The following is a 15,171-nucleotide window of genomic DNA, read 5'->3' on the forward strand; positions in this document are numbered from 1 at the left end:
AAAGAAAAAAGTATTTCTGCATTTAGGAAGCAGTACACTGCAGTACCTATGCTCCAACCCACTCAAAAGTGGGTGAACCATTTAGAGCCGGCTGGGTGCAGCAGTTTTTCTATCCTTTTGATGAATTGGTTTCATTATAAGAGGACGGATAAGAAAGAGCAAAAGACACCCAAATATTACACTTGATTTTCTAAGATTGCACATGACATTTATCTTGCTTTTTTTAATCCTGGTGACTATATATATATATATATATATATTATGAACATTTCAAGTCAAAGTTGTAGGCTCTAAACAGTATTGTAAGACTCAGACCGAATTGAATGGTTGAACCAATGGCTGAGTGATCCAATGCTTCTCTGGGTTCGCAGATTAAATGAGCTCGGATTTCCTCCTTAGAGAATCCTCTCCCCATCCTCTTCACAGAATGCTTCTCATACCCACCTCGCAGCACTTGCATCCGTGCAGAGGAGCATTCTGTGAGGAAATCTGAATTTGGTTTAAATAATGGTTTTCAATTTTCATGATTTGAATGAACTAACTGTCGGATAAACCGATAAAACAATGACCGAGTGAGCATTCCGATTACGAGTCGCGATGTCGGTGCACGTAATTACCCCTTTAGAGGGGCCTTCAGGCTCAGGCTAGGGGTGTTCACGGGTTGGGTTGGGTCAGTTTATTGGGGTTTTCCTAATCGACCCGACATGGTCGGGTTACCTGAGGTGGAAACCGAAACCGACCCACTGATAGGTCAAACTGACCTGGTCGGTTTGAGTCGGGTTGGGTCGGTTTGGGTTAGTTTCGGTTTTGCTCCTGTACAAAAGGACACCTAATTGAATTCTAATTGTAATTGCCTAATGGGTTGCCTATTTGGTGTAAAAGATTATATAAAGTTAGAAACTAGAATAGAGCCTATTCTAATTGTAATTGCCTAATGGGTCTTCTAGTTCTAGTAGAAGACTAGTTATAGTTAAGTAGGAACTACTCAAACTAGGAACTACCAAATTAGTAGAAGACTAGTTCGGTTCGGGTTGGTTTGGTTTCGGTTTTCACACAAGAAAACCGAAACCGACCCGATATATCGATTTATATATTTGCCCAACCTGAAACCGACCGGTACTGATGAAAACCTGACCGACTCGGGTTGGGTCGGTCCAGGTTGGTCAGTTTGATCGGATTGGGCATTCTTATGAACAGCCCCAGCTCAGGCTTCTGCTTTTCGGTTTTGCAGCAAGTAATGCCTGGTGAAAATTCCGAAAATCCAAACTGACCATTGTTTATTTTTCATTTATATAGCTTTTAGGGAGATTCTTTTATTGACTTCTCTAAAGCGGGTACACATCTGCTCCCCACAGACTTGTCCCCCAAAAACGTCCCACCAAACCAAGGCGTGACGCATGTCATGACACACATGCACTAGGATGATTCGTGCGGTCTTTATTTTACGCCGTTTTTATCACGTCTGTTAATTCCTTCTTGCCCAAAAGGGTTTATTCTCCCATTCTGGGTATTCTTTCTCCTATTCTACTGTGAACTGAAACCCCTGGCGCCCCCTTTCATAACCCACCCACCGGAGTTAAACTCTTTCGAGTTACGTTCCATCGACCGACGCCAACGGCCATACAAACGGAGAGAGAAAGAGTATTAAGAATCGTTGTTGTAAAATCAATAATAATTTGATAATTTCACAGTAGAAGCAATTCAAAGTAAATGATTTAATAGATACAAAAGAAATTTAAGAAAAAAAATTACAGATGATGAATACGAACAAAATTAATGAACCCAAGTGATTAGTTTCTTTTATTTTTTTCCTGGGTCTTAATCTTTATTTTCGTAAGTTTGAATTAAACCCTCAACTCCACGAATACGGAGTGGTGGTCGCAGGTCGCCATCTTAATCAGCACGCTTTGAGAATGGCCTCTGCATGTTCCTACACTACCTTCCATGCCAAGCTCACATGGCGGTCCTCCGTAAGGCTTGCACCAACAGCGAACCTGATCATGTAAACACCCCCAACCACCGCATGCGTCATGTATATGCACCCAACCGAGTTGATCGACTCCAGCAACTTATGGTTGATCTCGTTTGCACATTCCAACTCCATCGATTGCTTGAGCATCTCATCCTCATCTCATGATCCTTCACCAGCGGCGGTAGCAGCCAGAAGCATACCATCGCGAAATTCCTCGGCACCACAATCTCAAACCTCTTGTCCATGGTTACCTTCTCTTCGAAGTGCTTAGCCATTTTCACGTGGGTCCGAAGGAAATTTCTTAGGTTGGCCACACCATAGCTCCGAAGCACCATCCAAAGCTTCATGACTCGGAATCAACGACTGAGGACTATTTGCCAGTCTTTGTAGTCTATCACTTGCTCGGAATCAACGACTGGTTGACAGGGCCTTAACAAGGCACTAGGGTCCTTGACCCAAAGGTAGCAGCAATCGAGAGTGGTGAAGAACCTCTTGTGTGCATTGGAAGTGAACGAGTCTGCATCCTCTACCCCATCGATGAAGTGTCTGAACTCAAGACATATGCATGCACTTCCAGCGTATGCTGCGTTGATGTGAACCCAAACTCCATACTCTTTGGCCACTGCGCATAGAGGAGCAATTGGGTCGATGGCTGTCAACGATGTAATACTGAGTAGCAAAGAGGAATAATGGGATGAGCCCAGCTTGTATATCTGCTTGGATTGCAGAACGAAGAGACTCAGGGGCCAGCCCATATGAAGTGGCCTTACTCGTTGCAACGGCACGGAAGTTGTTTGGAAAGATCCATACAATCTAGACAGCTTTCTAGAGTGCACAATGGGTTTGATCTGATCCATAAACCACCAACTTCCCTATGTTCTCCCTACCAATACTGGAGTGCACAGTGGGTCTGATCTGGATTGCCAAGCCAATCCATGACTATGCACTCCAGTTCTGTGGCCGCCGCCGCCGACATCCAGTTGAACCCAACGACATTAAATCCAGTGTTAAGGATTCATGGGCCCTATGGAATTGAACTTCATGCACCTTTTCAATGTCACAACAGCCCAAGACCAAGAGAATAAAATTGCAAATGTTTTAGCAATTTAGGAAGAATACGAACTTGGAGACCAAGATAAGACATTTATGCTGAAAGTCTAAATGGATAGAACAAGGGTTTGATACATGAACTTGGAACCAAATTCGAGATCATGGATTTGGAAGTTAACCCTTCCAATATTTAAAATGTTTTCTAGAGTGGAAACTGGAAAGGATCTAGCTCCAGTGGGTGAACAAACATGTATTTGCTCTTCTAATCACCCCTCAAATCCACCGACGACGGTGCTTTCATTTGAAAACCATAAGCTTTCATTTGAATTCTAATAACATAGGGCTGTTTGGCAAGTTTTTTTGGGAAGATCTTTTGGTAGCTATAACAATCAAAAGATGCATTGAGCTTTTGCATGAAGATCTGAGCAGCCCGAAGCTAGTTTGATAGATATACATATTTGTGTTCGTCTTTCTGTGTCTTTCTCCACGAGAATAAAACGTGAAAGACGCAAAAAGCTTCATTTGGAATTTCCCAAAATCATCCCAAAATGGGCTTTTTGCATCTTTTCGGTGCTCTGGATTTTGGTGGCTGGATCTTCTGCGAACCAAACAGGAATAGACCGAAAAACAATCTTTTTGGCTTGTAAATAGCCGAAAGACCGCACAAAAAGATGTACCAAACAGGCCCTTAGTATCCATTTATTGGCTCAGGCCAATCTTCGGTGATAATTGGTTGTTCTCTAAAGAGTAAATTGAGTCAGATGGACCTCTCTTTGTGAATGATTATGTGTTATATAACTTATATTAGAAAAATATAAAAGGTGCAAGAGATTTATATATATACAAGGATTGGCCCATTAAGGTTGCATTCCTTATTTTAAGAAATTATCTCCTTTTTGTAGTTAAAATGCACCTATTAATGTTGTCCGATCCAAGGTGTTCTAAATCGAGGATACAATTAGATAATCCTACCAACTGGACGAGGCCGAGGTGGAATGACGAAACCACGCACTGAAATCTGCAACCAAGAGAAAGGTTAGAGGCTTAAGGAGTTATTCCCTAGGTAGGTACTTCGACACTCAAGTTAGTTAAGTAGAGAAAGAGGTAACCAGGGTAAGCATGTTGAAATAATGTAGTCCAAGCCAAAGAGATGTTCAAAGTGTGTTCTTCCAAAAGTCTCTTACCTTGAGCAGGGGATACCTATTTATAGTTGGGTGTCCGTTTTCTATATGGATAGGGCTTCCAGGGTTGTCGAGATGAAGTTGTTCGTCGAGGTCTTCGGGAGGTTTCCTCTTCCCGACGAAGTTTACTTCCTTGTCCATGCAGGACACTCCTTCTTAGTCATGCTCTTCCATCACATGTGGTGCCAACATAGAGAGGACGACCGTGAAGATTACCACGTGGCATCCTTGGCCAGCTCAACCATCACCCGAACATCACTCCCCTAGTTCTGAAGTCGAGGAGGGTCGTGCTTGGCCGCAACTAGGTGTGGAAGAGTTTTGCAGTCCTGGGTTGAGGAACTTTAATTTCTTCGAGTTGACTGGCCCAAAGTAAAGCCAGCTTACTAGGCAAACTAGCCGGTTCAACGCTCGTGACATTTTTAAAATGGGTCGGCATGCGCAACGTTTCATCTTCTCGAGGTTACGTGTGTGCAGAGTGCGGCATCGAATTGGCGCCGTTGATCTGAACCATTGGTTACCTTTATAAAAAAAGGGGGTAGGCGAGCCATTTTACTTTGTCATTTTGAGTGAGTGATCTTTGGAGTTCAACGTGAAATAGTCCTCGAATGGTGCTTCAAGTGTTTTGCGGTGTAATCTCTTTGGTAAGATGTCTTCATCTTCATCGTCTTCTTGTTCCTCCTCTTCTAGCTCTTGTACATCGAGCAACGATTCTGAGCCGAGGTTTCATCCCAAGGCCACTGCGCTCGTGGTCTGTGAGACCAACACCCATGGGGCCAAGGTCAAAGGGCCTGAGGGTGGAGGTGCCACGGTGGAGGAGGTCGTGGCCTTTTGAGAGGCCAAGGTCAGGGAAATCAACGAGGCCAAAGTAGATATTGTGTCAGAAGAGGGGCCTAGTGTCACTGCATGGTTCGGTAGCCACTTTGTCCTCCACTGGAGGAGCTTTCCATATATGTGCATAGCCTGATAGATGGGATGAGGTTTCTTTTGAGTGAGGGTATCACGACAGTGTTGAGGTGGTACTGCGTCCAGCCAATCCAGCTGATGCCCAATTCTTTTAGGTACATGGTTAGCCTCCTTTATTACTATTCAATTCACGACGTGGACATCACCCTGCCAATGTTCACATACTTTCTGCACCTGAAGAAGCACCAGTAAGGCTATTACTACTTTTCGGCTCAGCAACACAATAAGGTGTTCGTTGGAGCCCCCTCCTCAGTGAAAAACTAGGAGGGTTTCTTCTTTGTGCGCTACCCGGGGGGCTAGCCGTTCCCCGTCGAGCTGTCAACCCTGAGGACCAAAGTGAAGGTGTCAACCGAGGCCAAGTTGTCTAGGGAGGAATTAGTGGCCATTAGGAGGATAGAGAGGGTCAACGTGCAGGAGTACACGTCATTCTCAATGTTGATCTGTGCTGGGCTGATGGAGCCCCCGACTGGTCTATAAGTGTTTCTTCTTGTTTTATTTCTTCGGCTTTGACTGACTTGTTTTTTCTAACAGATATGGCAATCGTAGATGAGGAAGAGAGAACCAGACATATGTAGGCTGCCACGTAGAGGAGGGTGGTAGCCCAGGCTAGGGTAGCTCAGCGACAGCGTTGTCCTGAGGTCGCAAGCCTTCGACCAAGCAAGAGGTTGAGGCCGGTTGAGGGAGATGTGGTGGACGTTGGCTCCAACAAGTCTCCATCGAGGTCCGTGCCATGGAAAGTTTTCGAGATCCCATCCCTAGGTCTAGCAAAGTCGACAACTGAGATTTACAAGCCGAGCTGGAGGACACTCTAGAGACTGAAAGCGTGCCCGAGCAGTTGGCTAGGGGCATTCTACTACTCGGCATCCGAAGAGAGACCAACAACTGCATAGGCGGGGCACTAGAGAGCATGAACATTCGAGAGTCCATTGCGATACGATTTCTGTACTATCTTCTCTATTCTTCAATTTATTTGGCCATGCTCATTAACTTCATATTTCCTAGGTTGTCTGCACAATGACGATGTTGGCCGATAGGATGTGCACCCTTCGTAGGGAAAATTCTCTTGTTTGCAGGCAAAGATGGCCAAGCTGAGACAAGCGGCGACGGCCAAGGATGAAGAGCTGTGACGTCTGAAAAGCTGCACTTGTGGCAAACCGGCTTTGCTCACTACCAAGGGAGGGTCATGCACCAGTTCCCGGAGGTGGCCGAAATCATTCAGGGGTTCGACCCGTTTGATGCCGAAGAGCCTGATGGGGGTGTCGTTGTTGCCAACGAACAAAAGCGAATTAAGGATCCCCAATGGAGAGTTGATGTGCTCTTTTTTCCTCTTGTTTTGTTGTATACAGCTCAGTATGTTGAGCTTACAATCAATGTATCAACTTTTTTCATTAATGGAAGTTTGGTCTTTTTTACCAATCTATGTTGTTTTTCCCTTTTTCTAAGTTGTTGGACTTCGGAATTAGGTCAGTCGGTAAGGAGTGTAGGTCATGCTTTTGTGCTTGGCTCCCAGGCTAGTTAGAGTTTTGGATTTGACATTGTGGTTGGGGTCTTCGTCTCTATGGCTGAGGTCTCCAACTTAGTGGCCTTGGTCTTATGCTGGTTAAGGACTTCGGTCTTCAGTGACCAAGGTCTTGGACTTGACGCTAGATGGTCTGGATTCTCGACTTCGTGGCCTTGGTCTCATACTGGCTGAGGTCTTCGATTTTCACAAGTTGAGGTCTCTGGCTTAGTGGCCTTGATCTCATACTAGCCGAGGTCTTTGGTTTTCACTAGTTGAGGTCTATGACTTAGTAGCCTAGGTCTTATGCTGGCCTAGGTCTACGATCTTCACTAGCCGAGGTCTCTAGCTTAGTGGCCTCGGTCTTATGCTGGCCAAGGTGCTTTCAAGCTTCCAATGTTGTCGGGGAGCTCGGTGGCACCTGGTCTTAGAGAGTTGCATTCTATTTGGTTGAGCTATCCATGGTCATCGATTAGTTTTGCTCCGACAACGAGTTGGGTGGGTGTGTGGAGTTAGATGGCCATCCTATTGCCATTATGTGGCGGGGACGTCATTCCCGTGGTGCCCGTCGGAGGCTTGTTCTGGCCTCAACCATCTGTGGTCAGTTGGGTCTTTCGTGGGGTTACTGTCGCGTTGCGATCGTTGGTCAATGCAAAGTCTGGTCATTGGAGTTCGACCAAGCTATGCATGGGCGTTTGGTCATTTGTGCTTGAAGAGGATTCTTTATTTATTGAATTTGTACGATTTGGTCACCATTAGTGTTCAGTGCTGATGGTTGTCGGTACATTTTAGTTTTGGTACTCTAGCTCTTTGGGTAGATCTTCAATGCCTAGTTTCCCCTTTTAAGGGTCATCCTGCTCGAGATGACGGTGATGACCCCAACCAGGGAAGTTCTGGATGGGGGATCGTCGGCGTAGGCGGTTCTTATCTAGGTTTATGTTCTTTGATGTCAATGAATCTGCAAAGGTATCCACATGGGACGAGGTCTTCCAGGTGATGGCAACGGTTGTGGCAACTCTCGATGTTGTGGTCGTGGTTACAATGGAAGTTGCAAAACTTGTCTCAATTTCTCTTGTAGCCCTGAGTTTTAATCTTCTCGAGCCACTTGACGGAGTTGCAGTCGATCAATCACAGATTTGCATTAGTATGTGAGCCCACGGAGCATTGAGTGGAGTGAATTTGTGATACGTCGGTGGCAGTGTCCTTAGTCTACAGTCAAGTCGGCAATTTATCCTCTTGGTTTCTCAGTTCAGTCTTTAGTTGTCATGGTCTTTGCGCTTCCAGTCGTGCTAGTCATCATCCTCCCTATGCAACGCTTGGGCCTCTTCGACATTCATATACTTCCGTGCATGCTTCATGAGCACAGTCAGGTTGGGCGGAGAGTGTTTTTGCAAAGAGAAGCTGAACATCGAGGAGTACAGTCCGCTCATGATGGTGGTCATAGCTACTGATTGGTTTAGTGCTCGGACCTAGAGGGCCTCAGCGTTGAACCTCGCCAAGTATTCCCTCAAGGTTTCTCCTTTCCTTTATCGCACTTGCATAAGGCCGGCTGACATCTTTTAGTGCCTTTGGTTAAAGGTGAACTGTGCTAGGAACTATGTCTCTAGCAGCTCCCAAGAGGATATGGACCACGAAGGAAGGGAGGCGCACCAGGTTCTGGTGATTCCATGGATGGTGGTGACGAAGGCCTTGCACATGAGGCCTTCAGAGGAGCCATGCAACATCATTATCGCCTTGAACCCCTCAATGTGGTCATTGGGGTCTGAGGCTCCATCATACTTCTCGAACTGAGGAGGTCGCCATCCGACTAGGGGGAGCTCGTCGACGATCTCTTGGATAAAGATGGGCTCTTTGGCGGGGTGTTGACCGTGGTGTTGCTTTGTTGGTCAAGCTGTCGGGGGGGGGGGGGGGGGGGGGCAGCACTTCTATCTGCTTGGATGCACTCTAGTTAGGCCAAGTGCTCTCTTTGTTCTCTGATCTTGGCATCTTTGTGGGCTGGGACCATGTTCATAGACTTCTCCCCTTTTGGGATTGTAGGCAGATTTTGGACCGAGTTGGATTCGGCTATTGAGATTGGTGGCTACTGCAGACACTAATTGAGTCGTTCTTTCGCCAGCACTTAGGCGAAGTGATGATCTACTGTGGGTGTCATGTGCACGAGGCCAGGCTGGGGAGTCGAATCTTCTGGATTGTTGCGGTCGTTTGCGGTCGGACTGGGCCTTGTGCCTGTTTGCATGGCACATTTTGGGGTCCTTGGTGTGAGGATCGACTATAGTAGGCACCTACGTGGCAGGGTGAGTAGCTTGGGGAGGGTGAGGTGGTTGCCCCAACGTCTCCATCATGGCTATGATGTGGTTGACTTTTTGCTTCATGGCTTGGAATTGTGCATGTCGACCGCAGCCTGATGTTAGGGCTCTCGAGGTGGACAGTTGCGAAGTGAGCGGGACCCCCGAGATGGGGAACGGGCTCCAGAGTTGTTGGATGTGTTTTTAGGCATGGTTGCTTTAAGTGCGGGGAAAGGTGTTTGGGAAATGGCTTTTTGTACAGTTCACACAGACGGCGCCAATTTGATGTTGTCCGATCTGAGGTGTTCCGAACTGTGGACATAATCAAATAATCCTACCAATTGGACAAGGCCGAGGTGGAAGGACAAAGCCGCACACTGAGATCTGCAACCAGGAGAAAGGTCAGAGACCCGAGGAGTTATTCCCTAAGTAGGTACTCTGACGCTCAAGTCAGTTGGGTAGAAAAAGAGGTAGCTAGGCCAAGTAGGTTGAAATAATGTTGGTCCAGGCCTAAGAGATATTCAAAGTGTGTTCTTCCAAAAGTCCCTTACCTCGAGCAGAGAATACGTATTTATAGTTGGATGTCTGTGTTCTAAATGGATAGGACTTTTGGGGTTGTCGGGATGAGGTCGTATGTCAAAATCTTCGGAAGGTTTCCTCTTCCCTGATGGAGTTCGCTTCCTTGTCCGTACAGGACACTCCTTATTGGTCGTGCTCTTCTGTCACACATAGTATCGACATGGCTAGAGAGAGAAGACGGCTGCGAAGGTTGCCACATGACATCTTTGGCCAACTCAACCATCACCCAAACACCTATGAATAAAATGGAGACAAGTCGGTATAATCAGGAATGCTAAATGCAGCCTAATTTTTTTTTCTTATTAGAAGTGTTTCACATAGAAACTCCCCAATTTTGCCAACCCCGCTCACTTCTAAATATAAACATCTAAAAGAAATAGCAAATATTCGACAAATGGTTACCAAAGAATAAGAGTTGATTTAGGAAGACAAACTTTGCCATACCTTCATTGAACCCCACTTTCTAAACTAAAAAGTTCAGATTTGTGCCCCCACAGAGTGCGCCCCATGTTCACATACATGCATTGGGAACATCTCGGAAATGTTCCTGAAACATGATTGTGATTTGCTGTGGGGCAAGTTTGGGGTGCAAATCTGAACTCAAACCAAATACTAGCTCAATTTTGTTGGGATATATTCCCCGAAAGATGGATCTCTCAAAGTTGTGTTTGATCGGATTACTATTTATTTTTTTTTTTTTTACTTTTACGCAATACACTAATAACTCCCAAGGTCGGTGAAATTAAACAGGTAGCAGGACTTGAATCTGCATGGTACAAAATCATAACCAAACAACCCCTCTTTGTATAGGTATGTGTTCTACTTTATACTCTCAGGTCCCACTTTATGACCTCAACTCTCATTCCAAATTGGATTTGCTTCTCGAGCCTACTGACACCAGTCTTTCAGCACTTTGCAACCGCGTTTATTAAGAGCATCCCCCTATCAATAACAACTTATAAGTACAATTGAAAATGCCGTGAAGTTGGTGTGAGGAATAAATCCAGATTCCAATTAGTCGGTTTCATACATCAACCATCACCATCCCACTGCATCAAGGAAATCAAGTCAACTTTTGACCCAGTAAAGTTAACCCCTAGTATGGAGTGGTGGGTCCTGGGTCCTTGGGAAGACATGACAAATTATGGCTCAGTTTAGGAGTACAAATGTATAGAGTACAAAGTGGCGGCCCCTTGTGGGGGTGGAGATGTGAAATGGAGTACAAAATGTTATATTTTATATTATTTTATATATATATATATTTATTATTTTTTCTCTTTCCAAACAGAGCATATAGATCTCTAGCTTTAAACCCTTTTTTTTTTCAATTTTTATTAAGCGTAGATCTAAATCCAATCTTGAGCAATATACAATTTAGTTTTTGTTTGGCTGAGTTGTTGTCAGGTTGCTTGAGGCTCAAGCTATGGATCTCAATTATCAATTCAGTTTTTTCCTTGGCCAACTCTGTTCCGTGGAGTTGTCGTGGACTACACTCAAGATATAGTTCTGGTGTGGACTACAAACTACAGGGTGTGACACAAAAGATTTTAAGTTTTTATATAAGCTAGATTAGAGATGTTTGTGGCAGTTTCTTAATTTTGTTTTCCAAAAAATAAAAATGTTGTCCAACATGCTGCAGCGTAAAACACACGTTATAATGGAGCCCATAGTGGATTCGATTTATGTTGAATAGCCTAGTAAAGTTGCACAATAGATAATTAGATAGAGGATTGTAGGCTCTTGACTCGTTGTTGTTTGGTTTGACAAAAACAAGATCGAAGTAGAAAGTTGAGCCGGAGAAAGTTCTTCACAAATTTTGTGAAATTGCTCAAGAACTTTCCCTCAACTTTCTATATATCTCTCTTATTTTCTATCGCACCAAAAACAGCTGGATGCAAACAAAATCTGAGAAATGGAGATGAACTTGTGAGGAAGGTTTCTTACTTTTGAGGTCTCTGCCAACCTTAATGGCTCAAATATATACCTGTTGGATTCTACCTTTTTCTTTTCTGGTCAAACCCAAATTAAAAAAAAAAAAAAGTATCTGCCCTTGCTATCTATTTGCTTTTGATGCCAAACATTGTTCTTCCTCTATAAATTGGACTAGCACTAGTTCACACTCTCATTTACAGCATTTGCTTTTTTACTCTCTCTCAATCTTCTCTTCTATCCTATTTCCTGTTTATTTACAATGGATACAATACTGGCTTTCTTGCTCAGCTTTCTTCTACACTTACTTACAATCAAGTTTACACTCTGCAATGCAAATCCTGGCGTGGTTTGCTCTGCAACAGAGAGAAAAGCACTTCTCAGTTTCAAACATGATCTTAGAGATCCTGAGAATTGGCTTTCCTCATGGACCGGTGAAGACTGTTGTGAATGGAAAGGAATCCGTTGCGACAACAGAACTGGGCACGTCATTGAGCTGGACCTGGGACAGCCAAATCAACTCGGCCCCGGCCAATTTGCAGCTTATAAAAGATCGTTGTTGGGTGGGAAGATAAACCCATCTTTGCTCAATTTGAGACGTCTGAGTTATCTGGACCTAAGCATGAACAACTTTGGAGGCATTGCTATTCCAGAATTCCTTGGGTCCATTAAAAATTTGAGATATCTTAATCTCTCTAATGCAGGTTTCAGTGGCCCTGTTCCTCATCAGCTGGGAAATCTATCTAAGTTGAGGTATGTCGATCTTAGCGGAAGAACTTCATACGGTAATGGTTTTAGGCCTCATGTTGAGGATCTCCAATGGCTATCTCATCTTTCTTCTCTGGAATACCTGGACTTTAGTGGACTTAACCTCAGTAAGGCATCTAATTGGTTGCATGTAGTGAATATGCTCCCTTCTTTATCAGAATTACGCTTATCTTCGTGTGGACTTGATGATATTTCTCTTCCTCTTCCACATGTTAATTCTACATCTCTCACTGTCATAGACCTTTCTGAAAATAATTTCAAATTTTCAGTTTCCAAATGGTTGTCTGGTCTCACTGGTCTTCTTTCTCTTGATTTACATGACAATGATTTTGAAGGTCCAATTCCAAGTGCTCTTCAGAACATGACTGCTCTCAGAGTACTTGATCTTTCTAACAACAGACTCAGTTCTACCATACCTGACTGGTTATATGATTTCACCAGTCTTGTAGTCCTCGATCTCCAAAAAAATTTTTTGCAAGGTAGCATTTCAAGTGCTGTAGGTAACCTGAGTTCGCTTACAGACCTCTTGCTATTTCAAAATCAGCTTGAAGGGGAGATACCAACAACTATGGGAAATCTCTGCAACTTGAAAAAATTAGATCTTGCAGATAACAAACTTCAAGGAGAACTATCTGGGTTTTTGGGAAATTCATCTGGGTGCATTCTAAATAGTGGTTTAGAATGGTTAGAGTTGAGAAATAACCAGCTTTCAGGCCAATTGCCTCCTCAACTAGGACAACTTAAAAATCTGTCTGACCTTATTCTGGGCTCCAACTCATTTTCTGGTCCAATTCCTGCGTCTTTGGGTGGATTGTCATCCTTAAGAGTTCTACACCTTTCCCTTAATCAATTCAATGGAACGATTCCTGAAAGTTTTGGGCGTCTTTCAAAGCTTGAAACTTTACTCTTGTCTTTTAATTCTTTGGAAGGTGTGGTAACCGAGCTTCACTTCGCCAACCTCACAAGGTTAAAATCATTGAGCGCTTCTTCAAACTCACTGATTTTGGATGTGAGGTCTGACTGGATTCCTCCTTTTCAACTTAAAGATATAGAAATGGGGTCATGGCAATTGGGACCCAGTTTCCCCGCATGGCTTCAAACTCAGAAGAACTTATCTAATCTAGAATTATCGCACACAGGAATTTCAGACACGATTCCATCTTGGTTTTGGAATTCATCATTCCATTTTTCATATTTAAATCTTTCAAACAATCAGCTCCATGGGGAAATTCCAAGTCTAGTCAAAACCACCGCTTTTTACCCAATAATTATTCTTAGTTCCAACCGGTTTCATGGCCCACTGCCTCATTTCTCTAATGTTGGAGAACTAGATCTTTCCAACAATTCCTTTTCTGGACCTATTTCCCCCTTGCTCTGCCATGAAGATGGTTTTAGTAGTCTGCAAATTCTGGACCTCAAACAATTTTTTATCAGGAGAGCTTCCAGACTGTTGGGTAAATTTGAAGTCACTCCAAGTGATAAATTTGAATAACAATAATTTGACTGGAAGTATCCCAAGCTCTATTGGTTATCTGCACTGTCTCCAATCTTTGCATTTGCGCAGCAATAATCTCTCCGGAAAGTTACCTTCATCTTTACAAAATTGTACAGAGTTGCAGATCATGGACTTGAGTAAGAATGGATTCTCTGGAAGCTTACCGACATGGATCGGAAAAAGCTTATCGAAGCTGATGATTCTTGGCATACGCTCAAACAGATTCAGTGGCACCATTCCCTCAGACTGGTGCCATCTCAGTTCTCTTCAAGTCTTGGACCTTTCACAAAACAATCTATCAGGAACCATACCAGGATGCTTCAGCAACCTGACTGCAATGACTTCAATGAACAAATCACAGGATCCTATTTCTCACCTAACATATGGTGGTGATTTTGTAGAGGAAGCAACTTTCTTGACGAAAGGAAAAGAGCAAGAATATAACAAAATCCTTCACCTTTTGGTGAGCATGGACCTGTCAGGCAATTATTTATCTGGAGAGATACCTGGAGGACTAACAAGACTTCTGGGCTTGCTGTCCTTGAATTTATCTGGAAATCATTTGACAGGAAAGATCCCTGAGAAGATCGGTGACATGGGATCATTAGAATCCATTGATCTCTCACAGAACCAACTTTCAGGTGCAATTCCTTCAAGCATTTCGGTTTTAACCTTTCTGAGCTATTTCAATGTGTCATATAACAGGCTGTCAGGGAGGATTCCATCCAGCACTCAGCTCCAGAGCCTAAGCCCATCCAGCTTTATCGGCAATGAACTCTGTGGACCTCCTCTCACAGAGAAATGCCCCGAAGATGACAAATTTGAAGGTGACCCAGTTGCTGAAAATAATGATGGAGACGAAGACTTTGATGATGAGTTTGAACTGAAGTCGTTCTATCTTAGCATGGCACTGGGTTTTGTTGTGGGTTTCTGGGTTGTATGGGGTCCCTTACTGTTCAAAAGGTCGTGGAGAGCTGTCTACTTCCGGTTCTTAGCTAACATAGGAAACAGACTTTGTGGTGGCATCATCAATAGTAAATATAACTAGATTGTTTGTGCTTGTATTTTGATCATCGTTTCGATCGGGTAAGAGAGAAATTATAAGCAAGTCTGATGCTTTGATGGAGAATTTCTATGCTTACTAGAGTAGTGGATAGCCATGAAAACCCTTTAATTAGTACTAGTTTTTCTCAATTTTTATATTATTTCCTTCTCGTAAGTTTGCAGTCCATGCATAAATCCAAACCCCATTAAGAATACAATCCAGCTGAGGGGCAATTAGATGATTTAAATTGACAAGATGAAATGATGAACTAGTTAAGAACCTCGGATGGGCAATTAGATTTTAAGAAAATTACCCGTGAGATCTTGATGATACAGGATTTTACCTTCGAGGATAGCCTTTTTAATATCTTGCTATTAGGGTTGAATCTATTAAAAAATTTGTTTTA

General features: G+C 43.6%; 2 pseudogenes; one reads left to right on the plus strand and one right to left on the minus strand.

Moving 5' to 3' along the window:
• Positions 1-1,897: 1,897 nt before the first annotated feature.
• On the minus strand, positions 1,898-2,886 carry LOC104608911 (tyrosine/DOPA decarboxylase 5-like; annotated as a pseudogene).
• An 8,326-nt stretch (positions 2,887-11,212) lies between these two features.
• On the plus strand, positions 11,213-14,939 carry LOC104608826 (receptor-like protein EIX2; annotated as a pseudogene).
• Positions 14,940-15,171: the final 232 nt, after the last annotated feature.

The sequence above is a fragment of the Nelumbo nucifera genome, chromosome 7 (genome assembly GCF_055504915.1).
Source record: "Nelumbo nucifera cultivar China Antique chromosome 7, China Antique-T2T, whole genome shotgun sequence".
Taxonomy (NCBI): domain Eukaryota; kingdom Viridiplantae; phylum Streptophyta; class Magnoliopsida; order Proteales; family Nelumbonaceae; genus Nelumbo; species Nelumbo nucifera.